At 47.9% G+C, this 20100-nt stretch overlaps 1 protein-coding gene across 1 annotated transcript in view; it reads right to left on the bottom strand.

The window, feature by feature from the left end:
- sntg1 (syntrophin gamma 1) overlaps positions 1 to 20100 on the bottom strand; it is a 487473-nt gene that overhangs the window by 91527 nt on the left and 375846 nt on the right. The window lies entirely within an intron of this gene.

Raw genomic sequence — 20100 nt, 5'->3', positions numbered from 1 at the left:
AGTGAGACCACACCTGGAGTATTGTGTGCAGTTTTGGTCCCCTAATTTGAGCAAGGATATTCTTGCTATTGAGGAAGTGCAGCGTAGGTTCACAAGGTTAATTCATCGGATGGCGGGACAGTCAAACGCAAAAAAGAAAATAGAGAGGCTGGGATTGTATACTCTGCAACTTAGAAGTATGAGAGGGCATCTTATTGAAACAAAAAATATTAATAAGGGTTTGGACACGCTAGAGGCAGGAAACATGTTCCCGATGTTGGGGAAGTCCAGAACCAGGGGCCACAGTTTAAGAATAAGTGGTAAGGCATTTAGAACGGAGATGAAGAAACACTTTTGCACACAGAGTTGTGAGTCTGTGGAATTATATGTCTCACAGCGGGTGGAGGTCGGTTATCTGCATACTTTCAAGAGATAGCTTGATAGGCCTCTTAAAGATAGCAGAGTCAATGGATATGGGGAGAAGGCAAGATTGGGATACTGATTGTGGATGATCAGCCATGATCATATTGAATGGTGGGGCCGAGTAGCATACTCCTGCACCTATTGTCTATTGTCTAAAATTTAGCGTCGTTGGGTCAGGCTCTTAGCACCTTTCACATAATAGGTACAATATGTATTATTATTATTATCCACAGTGTGAATTACATTTGAGGATTTAATTTGGGAATTCTTTTCTGCTTTTCTGTTTATTTATTGTTTATTTGCAGTAACCCTAACCCCGTAGCAAGTGGAAGGGATTAGTTTAAATTGCATTATGTTCAGCATAGACACTGTGGGCCAAAGAGCCTATTCCTGTGCTGAAAACTACATTATACCAGGGCTGCCAACTCTCACGCTTTGAGCATGAGACTCACGCCCTCAAGCAAACTCTCACGCCCTCACGCTCATCAGACATTTCTCACGCTCAGTGGTGAGAAATTTAGTGATCAACGAAAATTTCAAAACTCGGATAAACTGCATGGTCCGCGGGTGTTGGAGAGCCGGGGCTGCGGGAGGGATGGAAGCAGAACAAGCGGCGGGAACAGATGCGGGGAGCTGGGACTGGTGAGTTTGCGGCGCTGTCGAGTGTTTGCGCGGCTAGCGAGTCGCTCGCTGCAGCTCTGGCCATGGAGCACTCTGGACAGTGCGAGTGTCCCGGGCCGCAGAGCCGTCGGAAGCTCCGCTGCCGCGAGAGTCTCTGTGCCGAAGGGACAGACTCTCAAAGGGAGGTGGAGAGAGAGAGAGGGGAAGGAGACAGGGAGACAGTGGGGAGAGAGAGGGGGGGGAGGTGAGAGGAGAGACAGAGGGGGTGTGAATGGAGAGAGAGAAGAGGAAGAGGGGGGAGAGAGAGGTGGGAGAGGGGGAAGAAAGAGGGACGAGAGAGGGGTGGAGAGGGAGGAGAGAGTAGGAGAGAATGGGAGAGAGAGAGGGGAAGAGAGAGGGGAGAGAGGGGAAAAGATAGAGAGATGGAGAGGCAAAGAGAAAGAGGAGATAGAGACAGAGGAGAAAGAGAGAGGGGAGAGAGAGCCAGGGGGAGAGTGAGGTGGGAGGGAGAAATGGGGAGAGAGGGAGAGAGAGAGATGAGAGAGAGAGGGGGGAAGAGAGAGAGGTGAGAGAGAGGTGAGAGAGAGGTGAGAGGAGAGACAGAGAGAGAGGGGGGAGTGTGTAGAGAGAGATAGAGAGGGAGAGATAGAGAGGGAGGGAGAAAGAGAGAGAGGGGGGGAGAGAGGGAGGGAGAGAGAAGATGGGGAGAGAGAGAAGAAAGAGAGGGGGAGAGAGAGAGGGGGGAGAGAGTTAGGAGAAAGAGAGGGGAGAGAGAGTTAGGGGAAAGAGAAGGGAGAGAGAGGGAGAGAGGAGGGAGAGAGAGGAGAGAGGGGACGAGAGAGAGGGAGAGAGTGAGGTGGGAGGGAGAGAGGGGGAAGAGAGAGGGAGAGAGAGAGAGTGGGGAAAGAGAGGGGAGAGAGAGGGGAGAGAGGAGAGAGAGAGGGGGGAGCGAGAGGGGGGGGGCAGAGAGAGTTAGGGGAAAGAGAGGGGAGAGAGAGTTAGGGAAAAGAGAGGGGAGAGGGGGGGAGAGAGGGGACGAGAGAGAGGGGGAGAGGGAGGTGGGAGGGAGGGAGGGGGAAGAGAGAGAGAGGGAGAGAGAGGGGGAGAGAGAGGGGAGAGAGGGGAAGAGAGGAGAGAGAGAGGAGGGAGAAAAAGGGGGGAGAGAGAGAGGGGGAGAGAGAAGAGAGAGGGAAGGGGAGAGTGTGAGAGGGATGGGACAGGGGAGAGAGGAGAGAGAGAGGGGGAGGTGGGAGAGAGAGGGGGGGGAGAGGGAGAGGGGGATAGAGAGGCAGGGCTGCCAACTCCCATGCATTGAGCGTGAGAATCACGCATTTCACCAAATTCTCACGCTGATCACAAATTTCTCTCGCTCTGTTGTGAGAAATTCTGTGATCAACGAAAATTTCAAAACTCATATCAACTGCATGGGCCGCGGGTGTTGGAAGCAGGAGCAGCGGCGGGGACGGATGCAGACGGGGAGCTGGGCTGGTGAGTGTTTGCCGGGCTGGCGAGTCGCTCACTGCAGCTCCGGCCATGGAGCAGCCTCAGTGCAAGAGTCCCGGGTCATCGGAGGCGTCGAAGCATTGCGCCGCTGCCGTGAGAGTCTCTGTACCGAATTCGCCCAGGTGACTGGCATGGATCAGGCTGCGGCTCGGTGCATCCTGGAGGACAACCAGTGGCTGCTGGAAGTAAGTACCAAGCACTGGGTAGAAACGGTGGAAGATAGTGTACTTCAAATGGGGGTGGTTGGTGAAAGCATCCTGCTTGCCTGCTAGATTTTCACTTACTGTAACTGCAGGAAAAATGTTCCCAATGTTAGGGGCGTTCAGAACCATGGGTCACAGTTTAAGAATAAAGAGGGGGCCAGTTAGGACTGAGATGAGAACAAACTTTCTTCACGCAGAGAGTTGTGATTCTGTGGAATTCTCTGCCACAGAATGCAGTGCAGGCCAATTCACTGGATGTTTTCAAGAGAGAGTTACATTTAGTTCTTTGGGCTAACGACATCAAGGGATTATGGGGAAAAAACAGGAAAGAGGTACTGATTTTAGATGAATAGCCATGATCATATTGAATGGCAGTGCTGGCTCGAAGGGCCGATGGCCTATTCCTGCAGCTATTTTCTATGTTTGAGTATATGGCAATAAAACTCGATCACTTGATTTTGAAGCATTCATGCATGGTGTAGGTATAATGTAGTCATAGAGTGATACAGTGTGAAAACAGGCCCTTCGGCGCAACTTGCCCACACCCGCCAACATGTCCCAGCTACGCTACCTGCTTTTGGTCCCTACCTTCAAACCTGCCCTATCCATGTATCAGTCTAACTTTTTCTTAAATGTTGGGATGGTCCCTGCCTCAACTACCTCCTCTGGCAGCTTGTTCCATACACTCATCACACTTTGTGTGGATAAAGTTACCCCTTAAAAAGTTACCTCTTAAAAATACTTCATACAAAAAACATTGAAATCATACTTCTACAATGCACTAAAACATGATTTTAATACATCAAATTTCAAAAAGTTCCTACCATGGGAGGGGGGACCCCTTCTTCCACACCCTATCCCCACTCGGTTGCTCCACTCCCTCACCGGGTACCCCCAAGGCCAGTGATAAGTGATCGCACAGCCTCCCCCCTTTCAAAAACGCTCCAATCCAATTTATAGCATATATATTGCATTCAAGTGTAAGTTAAAAGACTCAAGTCAAGTCAAGTCAAGTTTATTCGTCACATACACATACGAGATGTGCAGTGAAATGAAAGTGGCAATGCTCGCGGACTTTTGTGCAAAAGACAAACAACCAAACAACCAAACAATCTATAAACACAATCATAACACATATTCTTTTACATAATAAATAATGGAAGGAAAAACGTTCAGTAGAGTTAGGCGTTTACAGTGAGATAGGCGTTTACAGTCCGAATGGCCTCTGGGAAGAAACTCCTTCTCAACCTCTCCGTTCTCACCGCATGGCAACGGAGGCGTTTGCCTGACCGTAGCAGCTGGAACAGTCCATTGCAGGGGTGGAAGGGGTCTCTCATGATATTGTTGGCTCTGGAGTTGCACCTCCTGATGTATAGTTCCTGCAGGGGGGCAAGTGAAGTTCCCATAGTGCGTTCGGCCGAACGCACTACTCTCTGCAGAGCCTTCTTGTCCTTGGCAGAGCAATTCCCAAACCAGATGGTAATGTTCCTGGACAAGATGCTTTCCACCGCCGCTGCGTAGAAGCACTGGAGGATCCTCGGAGACACTCTGAATTTCCTCAAAAGCCTGAGGTGGTAAAGGCGCTGCCTTGCCTTACTCACGAGTGCTGAGGCGTGTGATGCCCATGTCATATCCTCGGAGATGTGGACTCCCAGATGTTTAAAACAGATCACCCTATCCACAGGATCCCCATTTATCCTCAATGGAGTGTACGTCCTCGGATGATGTGCCCTCCTAAAGTCCATGATCAGCTCCTTCGTTTTTTTGATGTTCAAGAGGAGGCTGTTATCCTGGCACCAGAGTGCTAGACCAGCCACCTCCTCCCGGTAGGCCTTCTCGTCGTTGTCTGAGATCAGGCCCACCACCACAGTGTCATCAGCAAACTTAATTATTCAGTTGGAGCTGAACCTAGCCACACAGTCATGTGTGTACAGGGAGTATAATAGGGGGCTGAGGACGCAACCCTGGGGCGATCCTGTGCTCAGGGTGAGGGACTTCGATGTATTCCCTCCCATCTTGACTACCTGGGGCCTGGCGGTGAGAAAGTCCAGGACCCAGGCACACAGGGAGGTGTTGAGCCCCAATTCCATTAGCTTCCTGGCCAGTCTGGTGGGGACTATCGTGTTGAAGGCTGAACTGTAGTCTATGAACAGCATCCTCACGTAGCCCCCCTTCTGGCTGTCCAGATGGGAGAGAGCGGTGTGCAAGACCTGGGAGACCGCATCGTCCGTGGATCTGTTCGGACGGTATGCGAACTGCAACGGGTCCATGTTGCGAGGGAGGAAGGCACAGATGTGTTTCTTCACCAGCCTCTAGAAGCATTTCATGACTACCGAGGTAAGGGCCACCGAACGGTAGTCATTCAGACAGGCTGGGGAGGCATTTTTTGGTACCGGTACAATGATGGATTTTTTGAAGCAGGCAGGGACCACAGACTTGTCCAGGGAGAGGTTGAATAATATAGTGAGCACTGGAGCTAGCTGCGTAGCACAGGACTTGAGTACTCGCCCCGAGATGCCATCGGGGCCTGCAGCTTTTCTCGTGTTCACCCATGTCAGAGTCCCCCTCACGTCGTTCTCGGACAGCGATAATGTGTGCACATTCCTCCCTTCAGCTTCGGTAGCCAGCCCGCTGGCGGTATTGTCGATAGTCGGCAGACCTGGAGTGGTGTTGCCCATCTCGAAACGAGCGTAAAAGGAGTTCAGGTCATCAGCTAGGGAGGTGCCGGCACTTGCGGATGACGGAGGGGTGCTTTGGTAGTTGGTTACAATCCGTAGCCCCTGCCACAGGCTTCTGGTGTCCTGCTGCTCCATCTGTAACTCCATCTTGTCTCTGTACCTTCTCTTTGCGTCCTTAACTGCCCTTCGCAGTCGGTAGGACTCTGCCTTGTAGACGTCCATGTTCCCTGATGCCAGGCCCGAGTTGTAGGCAGCGGTGCGAGCATTCAGGGCCACACGAACAGACCTGTCTACCCAGGTTTTTTGGTTCGGAAAGGTGCTTACCCTTACCGTGGGGACGATGTTGTTGGTTACTGTTGCGATGAAGTCCGTGACTGCTTCCGCGAACTCACTGACGTCACTGGAACTTGCTCCGAACATATTCCAGTCGACATCACTCAGTGCATCTTGCAGCATGGCCTCTGACTGGTCGGACCACCGCTTTACGTCCCTTGTCTCTACCGCTTCCCGAACTATCCTCTGTTTATACTCCGGCAACAGGAAAATGGCAGCGTGGTCAGATTTTCCTAGGGGAGGGAGTGAAACGGCCTTGTAGCCTTTCCTGAACGGTGTGTAGCAGTGGTCCAAAGTTCTCTCCCCCCTGGTGGCACATGTGATGTGTTGGTAGAAGTTCGGCATGACCTTCTTGAGATTTGATTTATTAAAATCTCCAGCCACCACCATAGCCGCATCCGGGTACTTGTTTTGATGTCAACATAGCACATCGTGTAGGGCCGATAGTGCCATGTCGGTGTCCGCCTGCGGTGGAATGTAGACGGCTGTGACGATCACTGAGCCGAACTCCCGGGGAAGGTAGAATGGGCAGCATGAGATCGTCAGGTGCTTCAGGTCCGGCGAGCAGGAACGGGAAAGCATCTTGATATTTCCAGGGTTGCACCAGTTGTTATTGGTCATGAAGCAGACTCCTCCACCCTGGGATTTCCCAGATGCTTCTGTTCTGTCAGCACGGTGGACAGTGAAGGACTCGGTTGGGGAGATTACCTGATCCGGAATCAGCGAGGTCAGCCATGTTTCAGTCAGGCAGAGGATGTTGCAGTCCCTTATGTCCCGCTGGAATCTGACCCTCGCCGAAGGTCATCCAGCTTGTTTTCCAGGGACTGGACATTCGCCAGAAGAATGCTGGGCAGAGGTGGACGAAAGGCTTGGGCTTTCAGCCTATTCCGAATTCCCCCCCGCTTCCCTCGATGTTTTCTCCGGGTTTTCCTTGCAGCCGAGCTCCCATTGTTGTTGCAGCAGCTTCTGCTGATCTCTGCTGGCCATGCTGGATCAGTAAGTACAGAGTTTAAAAAGTCTCCGTTTGTCCTGGAGTTTAGATTTAAGAGGGTTTCCCTGTCATACTTTGTTAGTACTAGGGAGTTAGAACTTAGAAATAAGTTAAAAAGGAACATAAAAGTTAAAAACACACACAATTTTCGCGGAGCTGCCACAACGGCGACTGGACAGGGCCGCGCCATTTTTTTTTTTTTTTTTTTGCTACAGTATGCATCATATTGCACAATTTCAAGCTGAAAAATGCAAACGTTCCGTACCAATGAGATTGGGGATGATCAGCCATGATCATATTGAATAGTGCTGGCTCGAATGGCCGAATGGCCTACTCCTGCACCTATTGTTTATTGTCTATTGTCTGTACGGGGACCCGACATTTTCGATGGGGGCTACGGTTTAGTGGTGGAATATTATGTTGGGGGAAAGGGTTGTGTTGGGGTACCAGGCCTCCCATGTGACAGGGACCCAGCATTACATATATATATATATATATATTAAAAAATAGATCACTATCTTTTACAAGGCATATATTTAGTACCTTTAGGAAAATGTTGAATCTTTTGTTTTATCTTTATCGAAACTGTGGGGTCTTTACAGAAAAAAATCATGTTCAATGCGAAAACAATTTTGTTTCACTCTGGAACAATATCAGTACCCGCCAGCGTTGATTTAAACCAGACCTTAACAAGCAGAGAGTGCTGAAGGTCATTTGTCTGTTAGTGCAATGCTGAAGAATCTTATTCCCCGAGGACTAAAAACAGCTATGAACTACGAGTAGTTTGAATCATACGAACAACTCATAGCTGTACAGTCAAAGTGAGCATTTAATCTTTGGTCCGAATAAACTTCAGGAAAGAGAATGCTTTAAGCATCACTGTACACTGCCATAAACAAACAGTGAAGTCAACTCAGCATCAAAAGATCACGATCTGACGACAGATTTCTCAAAAATATGTTCATTACAAATAATTAGATGAATAAACTGACACTAACACAGCTGTAATAGCACATTAGCTGTTTTCAAGGGATTTAGATAACATTACTGAAAATATCTTCAGACAGATTTCTACGATTAATGAAATCATTGAGAAGATTTTCAGTTCTTGTAGCCCTGGCAAATTGTGCACCTCTTTGCCCAGGTTTCACAATCTAGATAATGGGAATGTGCACAATCACTCAATGGGAACAGACTATCACAAGTAGCATTAATACTGCTCTTGTCACATCCATTCTCTTCTGTTTAGTTTAGTTTAGTTTAGAGTTGCAGCAGGAAACAGGCTCTTCAACCCACCGAGTCCACACCTACTATCAATCACCCAATCACACTAGTTCTATATTATCCCACTTTCTCATCTACTCCCTACACACTAGAAGCGATTTACAATGGCCAATTAACCTACAAACCCACATGTCCTTGCGATGTGGGAGGAAATCGGAGCACCTGGAGGAAACACACATGATCATAGATAGAACGTGAAAACTCTGCACAGACAGCACCCGAGATCAGGATTGAACCCGGGTCTCTGGTGCTGTGAGGCAATGGCTCTGAGACCTGTGCTATTGTGCTGCCCATTCCTTAGGTTACAATTTTCCTGACAATGCATTTGGAAGATTTTGGTAATATGTTGGTATTAATGTTGTAAAATAGGCATTTTTTCTTGTTTCATGAAAACAAGTTCAGTTGTTGGGCTCTGAACAGTTAAATACAAAAAGGCTTCATTGACTTTATTGAAACTTAACAGGCCAAGTCGCGTTAATTCTGTAATTAAAAGAATGAGGATAGATAGCAAGCAACTCACATTCCATCCACAATCAATAAGGCACAAGTCAGGGGGATACTGGAACATTTTCCACTTGCCTACGTTAGTTCAGTTTCACCAGCTCAACTCTATCCAGGTAGAAATAACTTATTTGACTGGCACCTTAAATATTCACCACCTCCACTATCAACTCACAGTGGCAGCAGTGTGAACTCTCTACAAAATGCATTGCTGTTACATGCCTATATTACTTTGATGACACTTCCCAATGCTGCGATCTCTGCCACCAAGAAGAGCACAGAATATGGGAAAAAATATAATATTTCCAAGATACATACTGTCCTTCATTGTCAATGGGTCTAAATTTTAGAGCACCCTACACAACATCATTATAGGAGAACACAAAGTACTGGAGTAACTCAATAGGTCAAGCAGCATCTCTGGAGGACATAGATAGTTGACGTTTTGGGTCAAAATCTTTCTTTACTCTGAAGACGGGTCTTGACCCAAAACGTTAACCATCTCTGTCCTCCTGACCTGAAATACTGAATCTGTAGAAGGGTCCTGACCCGAAACATTACCTATCCATGTCCTCCACAAATGCTGCCTGACCCGTTGATTTACTCCAGCACTTTGATCTACACAAGACTACAACATCTGCAGTTCCTTTGGTCATCATTACAGGAGATCCTTCACCAAAGGGACTGCAGTGGCCCATCAGCGCTGGGTTGTAGTTTTCAAGTTAGGCGACTCTTTGCTTGCAGGTCCCAGAAGAGATTTGGCATTTATTCGTTATAATTGCTCCACTCTTTGAAATCTTTATTTCAACAGCAGCATTTCATGCACTATGCTCTTGGGTCATGAGGTCATAAGAAATAGGACTAGAATTAGGCCATTAGGCCCATCAAGCGTACTCCGCCATTCAATCATTCATGGCAGATCTATCTATCTCTCCTAATCACATTCTCCTGCCTTGTCCCTTTAACCTCTGACACCTGTACTAATCATGAATCTATCTTTCTCTGCACTAAATGTTATATATTTTATCCTGTATATGTACACTGTGAATGGCTTGATTGTAATCATGTATAGTTTTTTTTTGACTGGATAGCATGCAACAAAAAAAGGTTTTCACTGTACCTTGGTGCACGTGACAATAACAAACTAAACTAAACTGAATAAGATGTCAAAATAATCCTGAAACATTCTCTTTCCACAGATGCTGTTTTACTCTCCCTCAGCCTCAACTTTGCTTGTGACTTGCTCCTGTGTTAATCTTTTGTTCTATCCAAAGAAAAACTACAGCTATTGTGTCCCATCCAATCATGCCAAACGTTTTGTACATCCACACAAATCTCATTTGATCACATTAGGCCCACTTTATGCCTTGCCTCAGTAAAAGCCTTTCTAAATTTCTCCTAAATGTAATGATTGTATCTCACATCACCATCTCCACTCAAATCCCATGTAAAACTCCTTCCACTCATCTTATACCTGCACTCTTGTTCTTTTTTTTTAAACTAGTGCTCCTTTATCCCACATTCAATCAAATGCTGCCTCGAAGTTGTTGGCAGTCTCCATGCTGTACTTGATCACTTGAACTCTATGGCCCTTGTGATTAGTGCTTGACAACTGTCAGGGAGCTTCAGTAAGATTATTCCCACACCACATACATTGGCAATGCTAACGTATTGGTTATATTATCAGACCAGTAAATCAAAGGCTTGGAATAACGATCCAAAGACCTGAGTTCAAATAACATCACAGTAAGCAGGGAATTCAAATTTAGTTAATTAAATGATGTAGAGAAAAATAGGCTAACATTATTGTGCCCTCTTCAATCTCTTCCAGGGCCAACATACACGCAGCCATACCAGATGCAAAAACTTTTCTCAAAATTAAGAGATTAAACAAAACTGCTTAAGATATCAAACTAAAATTTAAAAATAAAATAAAATACCTTTCCTCCTTTCTCGAGTTCAGGATCCCCATTCAAATTAATGGACTCTCTAATTCTAAGCCGTATCTGACTGGCATGGGATCAGAGAGGTAGGTTGCCCAGGGATTCCCAGCATGTCTGGGTTCTGCTCTAGGACCACAGAGGTCCTACAATGAAGTGAAGGAACAGATGGGGCTGGCATCTGCCACACAGCTCACCTCAGAACGTACAGGAACTATGCACTTACTTTCCAGGCCTCTGGGGAGTGTTGTAGAGCAGAGGGATCTAAGAGTGCAGGTGCATGGTTCCTCGAAGATCAAGTCGCAGGTAGATAAGGTGGTCAAAAAGGCTTTTGGCACATTGGCCTTCATCAGTCAGAGTATTGAGTATAGAAGTTGGGAGGTCATGTTGCAGTTGTATGAGATCGCATTTAGAATATTCTGTTCAATTTTGGGCACATAGAAACATAGAAACATAGAAATTAGGTGCAGGAGTAGGCCATTCGGCCCTTCGAGCCTGTACCGCCATTCAATATGATCATGGCTGATCATCCAACTCAGTATCCCGTACCTGCCTTCTCTCCATACCCTCTGATCCCCTTAGCCACAAGGGCCACATCTAACTCCCTCTTAAATATAGCCAATGAACTGGCCTCGACTACCCTCTGTGGCAGGGAGTTCCAGAGATTCACCACTCTCTGTGTGAAAAAAGTTCTTCTCATCTCGGTTTTAAAGGATTTCCCCCTTATCCTTAAGCTGTGACCCCTTGTCCTGGACTTCCCCAACATCGGGAGCAATCTTCCTGCATCTAGCCTGTCCAACCCCTTAAGAATTTTGTAAGTTTCTATAAGATCCCCTCTCAATCTCCTAAATTCTAGAGAGTATAAACCAAGTCTATCCAGTCTTTCTTCATAAGAGAGTCCTGACATCCCAGGAATCAGTCTGGTGAACCTTCTCTGCACTCCCTCTATGGCAATAATGTCCTTCCTCAGATTTGGAGACCAAAACTGTACGCAATACTCCAGGTGTGGTCTCACCAAGACCCTGTACAACTGCAGTAGAACCTCCCTGCTCCTATACTCAAATCCTTTTGCTATGAAAGCTAACATACCATTCGCTTTCTTCACTGCCTGCTGCACCTGCATGCCCACTTTCAATGACTGGTGTACCATGACACCCAGGTCTCGCTGCATCTCCCCTTTTCCTAGTCGGCCACCATTTAGATAATAGTCTGCTTTCCTGTTTTTGGCACCAAAATGGATAACCTCACATTTATCCACATTATACTGCATCTGCCAAACATTTGCCCACTCACCCAGCCTATCCAAGTCACCTTGCAGTCTCCTAGCATCCTCCTCACAGCTAACACTGCCCCCCAGCTTAGTGTCATCCGCAAACTTGGAGATATTGCCTTCATGTTATAGGAAAGATATTGTCAAGCTTGAAAGGCAGAGAAGATTTACGAAGATGTTGTCAGGACTAGAGGGTGTGAGCTATATAGAGAGGTTAAGTAGGCTGGGTCTCTATTTCTTGGAGTGCAGGAGGATGAGGGGTGATCTTATAGAGGTGTATAAAATCATGAGAGGAATAGATCGGGTAGATGCACAGAATCTAATGCCCAGCGTAGGGGAATCGAGGACCACAGGACATAAGTTCAAGGTGAAGGGGAAAAGATTTAATAGGAATCTGAGGGGTAATTTTTTCACACAAAAGGTGGTGGTATATGGAACAAGCTACCAGCCGATGTCATTGAGGCTGGGACTAACCCAACATTTAAGAAGTTAGACAGGTACATGGATAGGACAAGTTTGGAGAGTTATGGACCAAACGCAGGCAGGTGGGACTAGTATAGCTATGACATGTTGGTCAGTGTGGGCTAGTTGGGCCAAAGGGCCTGTTTCCACACTGTATCATTCTATGATTCTATGACCTGGGTGTAGCTGAACACCACCCATTCTATTTGGAAACATTTCCGTTATTAACATGTATTGATCTGCAAAGAATCAAACCAAATGGACCATCCTGCATTGACTAGTGCAACTGATTTGTCCATTCAAACAGCATCTCATGACCTGGGCTAAAACTGGGAGACCAGACCCACAATGGTCATGTAGCACCTGCAGTGCCATGCTGACAATGGGCTGCATGCCGTGATCTGTGACACTGCTCACACTTGACCCACGCTCTTCCCACAGACACACCTAAAAGATTGTGATTCCAATTGAACTTCAGGCTGCCCTGTCAAGGACATCCTGCAAAGTGGGGAAGCCTGTGATTCTTGACCCAGCCTCAGGTGGTGAATCCTTAGGCCACAAACCCAGACTGCCATGAATGCAATTTGACAGGCTGTCCTTGCCTAAGGCCTTTACGTCAGCTTTAAGTATCTAATAATCTAATAATATTTAAAAGTAGTTGAAATTAAGAAAAAAAACAGTAATACATTTACCATGACTTTGATTTGAATTTAAATATTAAGATTGAAAAAAATAAGACCAGAAGACATAGGAGCAGATTTACGACATTCAGCCCTACTTCAGGTCTACTCCACCATTTAATCATGGCTGATCTATTTTTCCCAATGCAATCCTATTTCTAGTCTCCAATGGTAGCCACATATACCATTCTGCACGATGTGCAGGAACTTGGATGAATTCTACTACACGAATAAACATGGCCAGCGGGTACATGAGGAATTTACCACCTGCAGATGCTCTGAGCCAACAAACATGCTGATCTAGAGATGGGAAGATGTGGCGAGTGGTGGGGTCATGTTGGAGGTGGCGAAAATGACGGAGGATTATTTGTTGTATGTGACGGCTGGTGGGGTGAAAGGTGAGGACTAGGGGGACTGCCCTTGTTGCGAGTGCGGGGATGGGGAGAGAGAGCAGTGTTGCGAGGTGTGGAAGAGACCCTGGTGCGAACCTCATCTATGGTGGAGGAGGGGAACCACCGTTTCCCGAAGAATGAGGACATTTCAGATGCCCTGGTGTGGAACGCCTCATCCTGGGAGCAGATGCGGCATATGCGGAGGAATTGGGAGCGGGGGATGGAGTCCTTACAGGAAGCAGGGTGGGAAGAAGTGTAGTCCAGATAGCCATGGGAGTCAGTGGGTTTATAGTGGATGTCGGTCAGAAGTCTATCACCTGCGATGGAGATAGTGAGGTCAAGGAATGGTAGGGATGTGTCGGAAATAGTCCAGGTGTACTTGAGTGCCGGATGGAAGTTGGTGGTGAAGTGGATGAAGTCAGTCAGTTGTGTGTGGGTGCAGGAGGTGGCCCCAAAGCAGTCGTCGATGTAACGGAGGTAGAAGTCGGGGATGGAGCCCTGGTACGTATTGAACAAGGATTGTTCAAGGTACCCGACAAAGAGGCAGGCGTAGCTGGGGCCCATGTGTGTGCCCATAGCTACGCCTTGTACTTGGAGGAAATGGGAGGAGTCAAACGTGAAGTTATTGAGGGTAAGGACCGGCTCCGCTAGGCGGAGGAGAGTGTCAGTGGCTGGGTATAGGTTGCTCCTCTGGTTGAGGAAGAACCGGGGGGCTTTGAGGCCATCCTGGTGGGGGATGGAGGTGTAGAGTGACTGGACGTCCATGGTGAAGATGAGGGGGTGAGGGCCTAGAGAATGGAATGCACGGAGGCAGCGGAGAGTGTCTGAGGTGTCTTGAACATAGGTGGGAAGGGATTTAACCAAGGGGGATAGGATGGAGTCAAGTTCGGTATGTGGAGATGAGTTCGGTGGGGCATGAACAGGCAGAGACAATGGGTCTGCTGGGACAGTCAGGTTTGTGGATTTTGGGGAGATAAAACGGGCCGTGCAGGGCTGGGGAACGATGAGGTTGGAGGCTTGGTCGGGCAGGGCGTGGGAGTTGATGAAGTCGGTGATGGTGCTCGAGCTGGTGGCCTGGTGCTCGTCAGTGGGGTCATGGTCCAGGGGTAAGTAGGAGGAGGTGTCCGAGAGTTGGCGCGTGGCCTCAGCTTTGTAGAGATCGACGCGCCAGAATACCACGGCACCTCCCTTGTCGGCTGGTTTGATAACCCAATCTGGGTTGTTGCGGAGTGATTCGATGGCAGTGCATTCAGGGGGGGAGAGATTGGAGTGAGACAGGGGAGTGGAGAAGTTGAGGCGGTTGACGTCGCGACGGCAGTTTTGGGTAAAGAATTCCAAAGCCGGGAGGTTACGAGGGGGGTTCCACGAGGAGGGGGTGCATTGGAGACGGGAAAAGGGGTCATCAATGGGGGGCGAGGACTCCTTCCCATGGAAGTGCGCTGTGAGGCGACGGTAGAACCGCTCCAAGTCGTGGTGGGCGCGGAACTCATTGAGGTGGGGACGGAGGGGGACAAAGATAAGACCTCTGCTTAGGACAGACCATTCGGTGTGGGAGAGGAGGAGGTCGGGGGGGATGGTGAACACCCGGCAGGGATGGGGGTTGGGGCCGGAGGAAGGCAGGTGGGTGGACTGGGGACGAGGCAATGTGTGGTGGAGGGGTGGTGGGTGCTGGAGGGGTGGTAGGTGGTGGAGGGGAGGTGGGTGGTGGAGGGGTGGTGGGTGGTCAGGGGGTGGGGGGGTGAGAGGGCTGTAATGTGGGTGTGGAAGAACAGGGGTCACATAGTTAGAGGGGGATGGGGGAGAGTCAGTGGAACAGCCACCGAGGTTAGCAAGGCTGGGCTGACTGGCATTAGGACCCAGTGGAGTCAAACCCAGGAGAGTGGGAGTAAGCAGCGTGGAGGCTTCAGGCCCAGTGCAGAGTCCAGGCTCCAGGTAAGGCGACGGCTGCGGGCTGCTGGAGGGAGGTGGAGTGGCGAGGGTCAATGGACCCGATGGTGGGAGGGCAGTGGCGCGGGTCAACGGACCCGATGGTCGGAGTCTAATGGCGCAGGTCAACGGAACCGATGGTGGGAGTCCAGTGGCAAGGGTCAACGGACCCGATGGTGGGATTCCAGTGGCGAGGGTGGCAAGATTAAGATGAGTTTTAAAGAGAATTTGAGGGATCATTTTTGCCGACACAGATAATTTGGTATCTGAGCTGCCAGAGGATGTGGTGGAGGCAGGAACATTTATTTACAAGGCACAGGCATTTGAATGAGCTAGCCATAGAAGGATATGGAATTAATGCAGGCATATGGATTAGTATAGATAGACATGATCGTTAGCTTAAACATGGTAAAATGAAGGGTCTGCTTCTATGTTGTACAATTCTAGGACTCTATCTGAGTACATTCACCAGAACACTCCACCAAATTCTCAAAGGCAAATAGGGGCCATCAATCAATTCTGGATTCAATGATGCCCACACTCCCAAAATGGTTTTAAATAGTTAAAGCGGAGATGGTGTAATATTAAAGAGCCCTGACAAAATTGAAATTGATGGAAATCTTGGACTGAAAGTGTCTGGTGAACCATAACCAGTAAGCTCAATGTTGAATTCTGGATAAATAATGGAATCTTTGCACAAAAAAAAGTAGGAGGAAATAATCAAGGTATTAAAAAGATAACAAAGATTACTCATTCAAAGGAGAAGATCATGGAATCAGCAACAGATAGCAGAATGAATAGCAAGCGAGTCACACAGCAAAACACATAATAGATGTTTGCAGCTTTCCTATACGGAACAAGGTGAAAATTTTTATTCAGCAAAGATAAATGCCATTAACGGAATTGTTTAAAATTTAAAGTGATTTAGACTAGTGAATTGGAATCATAAATTTTGCATTTCGCAGGTAGCTAGAAAAGCATGCAAGGGGAGAAAAAGCAGGGGAATGAAAACCGACTCAAGTGAAGCGAACATAAAGAAACTAGATCAAATAACCTGCTCATGTGCTTCAGGCTTGATGGCATTCCATTTAAATTGTCTCCACAAATTTCAGAGAATTTTATCAAACTTCTAGAGGAACTTAGTGGGATGGTGACACAAGGAACAGCAGATGCTCGTTTACAAAAAAAAGAAAAAAAGACAAAAAAGACAAAAGTACGGGAGTAACTCAGAGGGTCAAGCATCATACCTAGAGAACATGGACAGGTGACGTTTTGGGTCGAGACCCTTCTTCAGGCTGTAAAGGCAACATTTCAAATTGGGATCTTTTTTAGCGGGATGCAGCCTGGCCCACTGATTATTTCCAACAGTTTGATTTTTGCTCAAGAATCCAACATATGCTATCTTGTGTACACCCTCTTTAGGGATTTTGAACTGAAAACACTTCGTAAACCTGTTAGAAATAAGCATTTCTCAACTTGAATGGTATATGGTTTATGAGCAGGTTCAGGAACCGTGATTGGTTTTGGAGGGTTGCATCTATGGGAGGAGGAAGAGGAAGAGGAGGGAGGAGGAGGGAGGCGGAGGGGGAGGCGGAGGGGGAGGCGGAGGGGGAGGCGGAGGGGGAGGTGGAGGGGGAGGGGGAGGCAGAGGGGGAGGCGGCGGGGGAGGCGGAGGGGGAGAGAAGGAGAGCTGAATCACATTTCACTGAAAAAATTGTAATGGACAAAAAAATCATTAGAACATTGGTTCTCCTCTCCTCTTTGGTTAAGACCAAAGTTGGACCCTTGAAGATCTCTGCCTCTGCCTCAGAGGGCGGTGGAGGCAGGTTCTCTGGATACTTTCAAGAGAGAGCTAGATAGGGCTCTTAAAAATAGCAGAGTCAGGGGATATGGGGAGAAGGCAGGAACGGGGTACTGATTGGGGATGATCAACCATGATCACATTGAATGGCGGTGCTGGCTCGAAGGGCCAAATGGTCTACTCCTACACCTATTGTCTATTGTCTTCCATGTAGTTTCTCTATCAATATATACAGTGCATTTAGAAAGTATTCAGTCCACGTTTTCCACATTTTGTTACATTATAGCCTTATTCTAAAATGGATTAAGTTCATTTTTTGTAACATCAATCTACACACAATACCCCATAATAATAAAGCGAAACAGGTGTCTAGAAATGTTTGCAAAGTAATTTAAAATAAATAGCTGAAATATCACATTTACATAAGTATTCAGACCCTTTACTCAGTACGTATTTGAGGCACCTTTGGCAGATTACAGCCTCAAGTCTTCTTGGGTGTGACGCTACAAGCTTGGCACACCTGTATTTGGGGAATTTCTCCCATTCTTCTCTGCAGATCCACTCAAGCTCTGTCAGGTTAGAATTAGAATTAGAATTAAAATTTCCTTTATTGTCATTCAGACCTTATGGTCTGAACGAAATTTCGTGCCTGCAGTCATACATACAATAATACAATAATAAACAACAATAAACACACATTAACATCCACCACAGTGAGTCCTCCAAGCACCTCCTCACTGTGGTGGAGGCAAAAATCTTAGGGCTGCAGTCTCTTCCCTCCTCTTCTCCCTCTGCGCTGAGGCGATACCCCACCGGGCGATGGTACAAACAGTCCAGCGGCTCACCGAACCCCGCAAACGGGCCGGCTCAAACACCGTGGCCCGGGGTGGTCGAAGCTGCCGCCCTCCAGTCCAGCGAACGCAGCCGCTGGCCCGCGGCTAAACCCCGGACTCAGGTCACGGCTGCCAGAACGCCGTCCCAGCCACCGGAGCACCGTTCCAGCCCCGAGCCGGATCGCCCTCACGTGAGCGCCGTACCTCCCTCGAGCTGGGCCGCCCCGACGGGAGCGCCGTTCCACCCTCGGGCTGGGCCGCCCCGACGGGAGCATCGTTCCACCCTCGAGCTAGGCCGCCCCGACGGGAGCGCCACAGCCCCTCACGGGAGAGTCTCAGCCCCGCGCTAGGCCGCCCTCACGGGAGCGTCACAGCCCCTCACGGGAGCGCCGTTCCAGCCCCGAGCCGGACCGCCCTCACGGGAGCGAGCCCAGGGCAAGTCCTGACTGGCTCTGCCTCCGGAGTCTCGAGGTCGCCAGCTCCGCCATTAGGCCTCAGCGCAGACGGAGGCAGAGAAGGGGGATACGACAAAAAAGTTGCATTCCCCCGAAGGGTGAGACAGCAAGCCCTGTTTCAACCCCCCCCCCCCCCCCCCCCCAACCCCCACATAAACACAACCTAAAAACCAAAAACTTAACTAGACAAAACGAAAAAAACAACACAAAAAAGTAAAAACAAACGGACTGCAGGCGAGCCGCAGCTGCCAGGGCAGCGCCGCCACTACCGGATGGATGGTTGGATGGGGAGCATCGATGCATAGCTATTTTCAGGTCCCTCCAGGGATGTTCGATCGGGTTCAAGTCCAGGCTCTGGCTCGGCCACTCAAGGACATTCACAGACTTATCACAAAGCCACTCTTGCATTGTTGTGGCTGGGTGCTTAGGGTCATTGTCCTGTTGGAAGATGAACCTCCGCCCCAGTCTGAGGTCCAGAACGCTCTGGAGCAGATTCTCATCAAGAATCTCTCTGTACTTTGCTCCTTTCATCTTTCCCTCGATCCCGACTAGTCTCCCAGTACCTGCCGCTGAAAAACATCCCCACAGCATGATGCTGCCACCACCGTGCTTCACCGTAGGTATGGTATTGGCCAGGTGATGAGCGGTGCCTGGTTTCCTCCAGACACGACACTTGGCATTCAGGCCAAAGAGTTCAATCTTGGTTTTATCAGACCAGAAATTCTTGTTTCTCATGGTCTGAGAGTCATTAGGTGCCTTTGGCAAACTCCAAGCGGGCTGTCATGTGCCTTTTACTGAGGAGTGGCTTCCGTCTGGCCACTCTACCATAAAGGCCTAATTGGTGGAGTGCTGCAGATAGAGTTGGCCTTCTGGAAGGTTCTCCCATCTACATAAAGGATCTCTGGAGCTCTGTCAGAGTGACCATTGGGTTCTTAGTCACCTCCCTGACCAAGGCCCTTCTCCCCCGATTGCTCAGTTTGGCCGGGTGGCCTGCTCTATGAAGAGTCCTGGTGGTTCCAAAATTCTTCCTTGTAAAAATAATGGAGGCCACAGTGCTCTTCGGGACCTGCAATGCTGCATACATTGTTTTATACCCTTCCCCATATCTGTGTCTCAACACAATTCTGTCTTGGAGGTCTACGGACAATTCCCTTGTCATCATGGCTTGGTTTTTGCTCTGACATGCACTTTCAACTGTGGGACCTTGTATAGACAAGTGTGTGCCTTTCCAAATCATGTACAATCAATTTAATTTACCACTGGTGGACTCCAATCAAGTTGTAGAAACTTCTCACCGATAATCAATGGAAACAGGATGCACCTGCTCAATTCTGAGTGTCATAGGAAAGGGTCTGAATGCTTATGTACATGTGATATTTCAATTATTTCTTTTTAATTACTTTGCAAAAAATTTAAACATCTGTTTTCGCTTCTTCATGCTGGGATATTGTGTCTAGATTGCTGATTAAAAAAAAAATTTAATTCCTTTTAAAATAAGGCTGTAATGTAACAAAATGTGGAAAAAGTGAAGGGGTCTGAATACTTTCTGAATGCACTTTTAAGTAAAAGTATAGTACGCTAGGAATATAAAAATCAATTTCCAGAGAACTGATCTCGAAAGGACATTGGCTATTTATTGAGCAAGAAATTTAAAGCTCATAACTGATATTTCCAATGGAAATGTTAAGAAACTAATGTCACACACAGGTGTGAAATAAATTACATCAAGCAAACTATTTGCTTTGATAAATGTTGTTATTTTTAAATAGTTTCAGTTGTTACTACAAGGCAATCCATGAAATACCTTTGGTTCTAATGAACTGCA

The sequence above is a fragment of the Amblyraja radiata genome, chromosome 4 (genome assembly GCF_010909765.2).
Source record: "Amblyraja radiata isolate CabotCenter1 chromosome 4, sAmbRad1.1.pri, whole genome shotgun sequence".
NCBI classification, from domain to species: domain Eukaryota; kingdom Metazoa; phylum Chordata; class Chondrichthyes; order Rajiformes; family Rajidae; genus Amblyraja; species Amblyraja radiata.
Note: the sequence above shows the minus strand (reverse complement) of the source record. Positions and strands in the feature narration are given on the sequence as shown.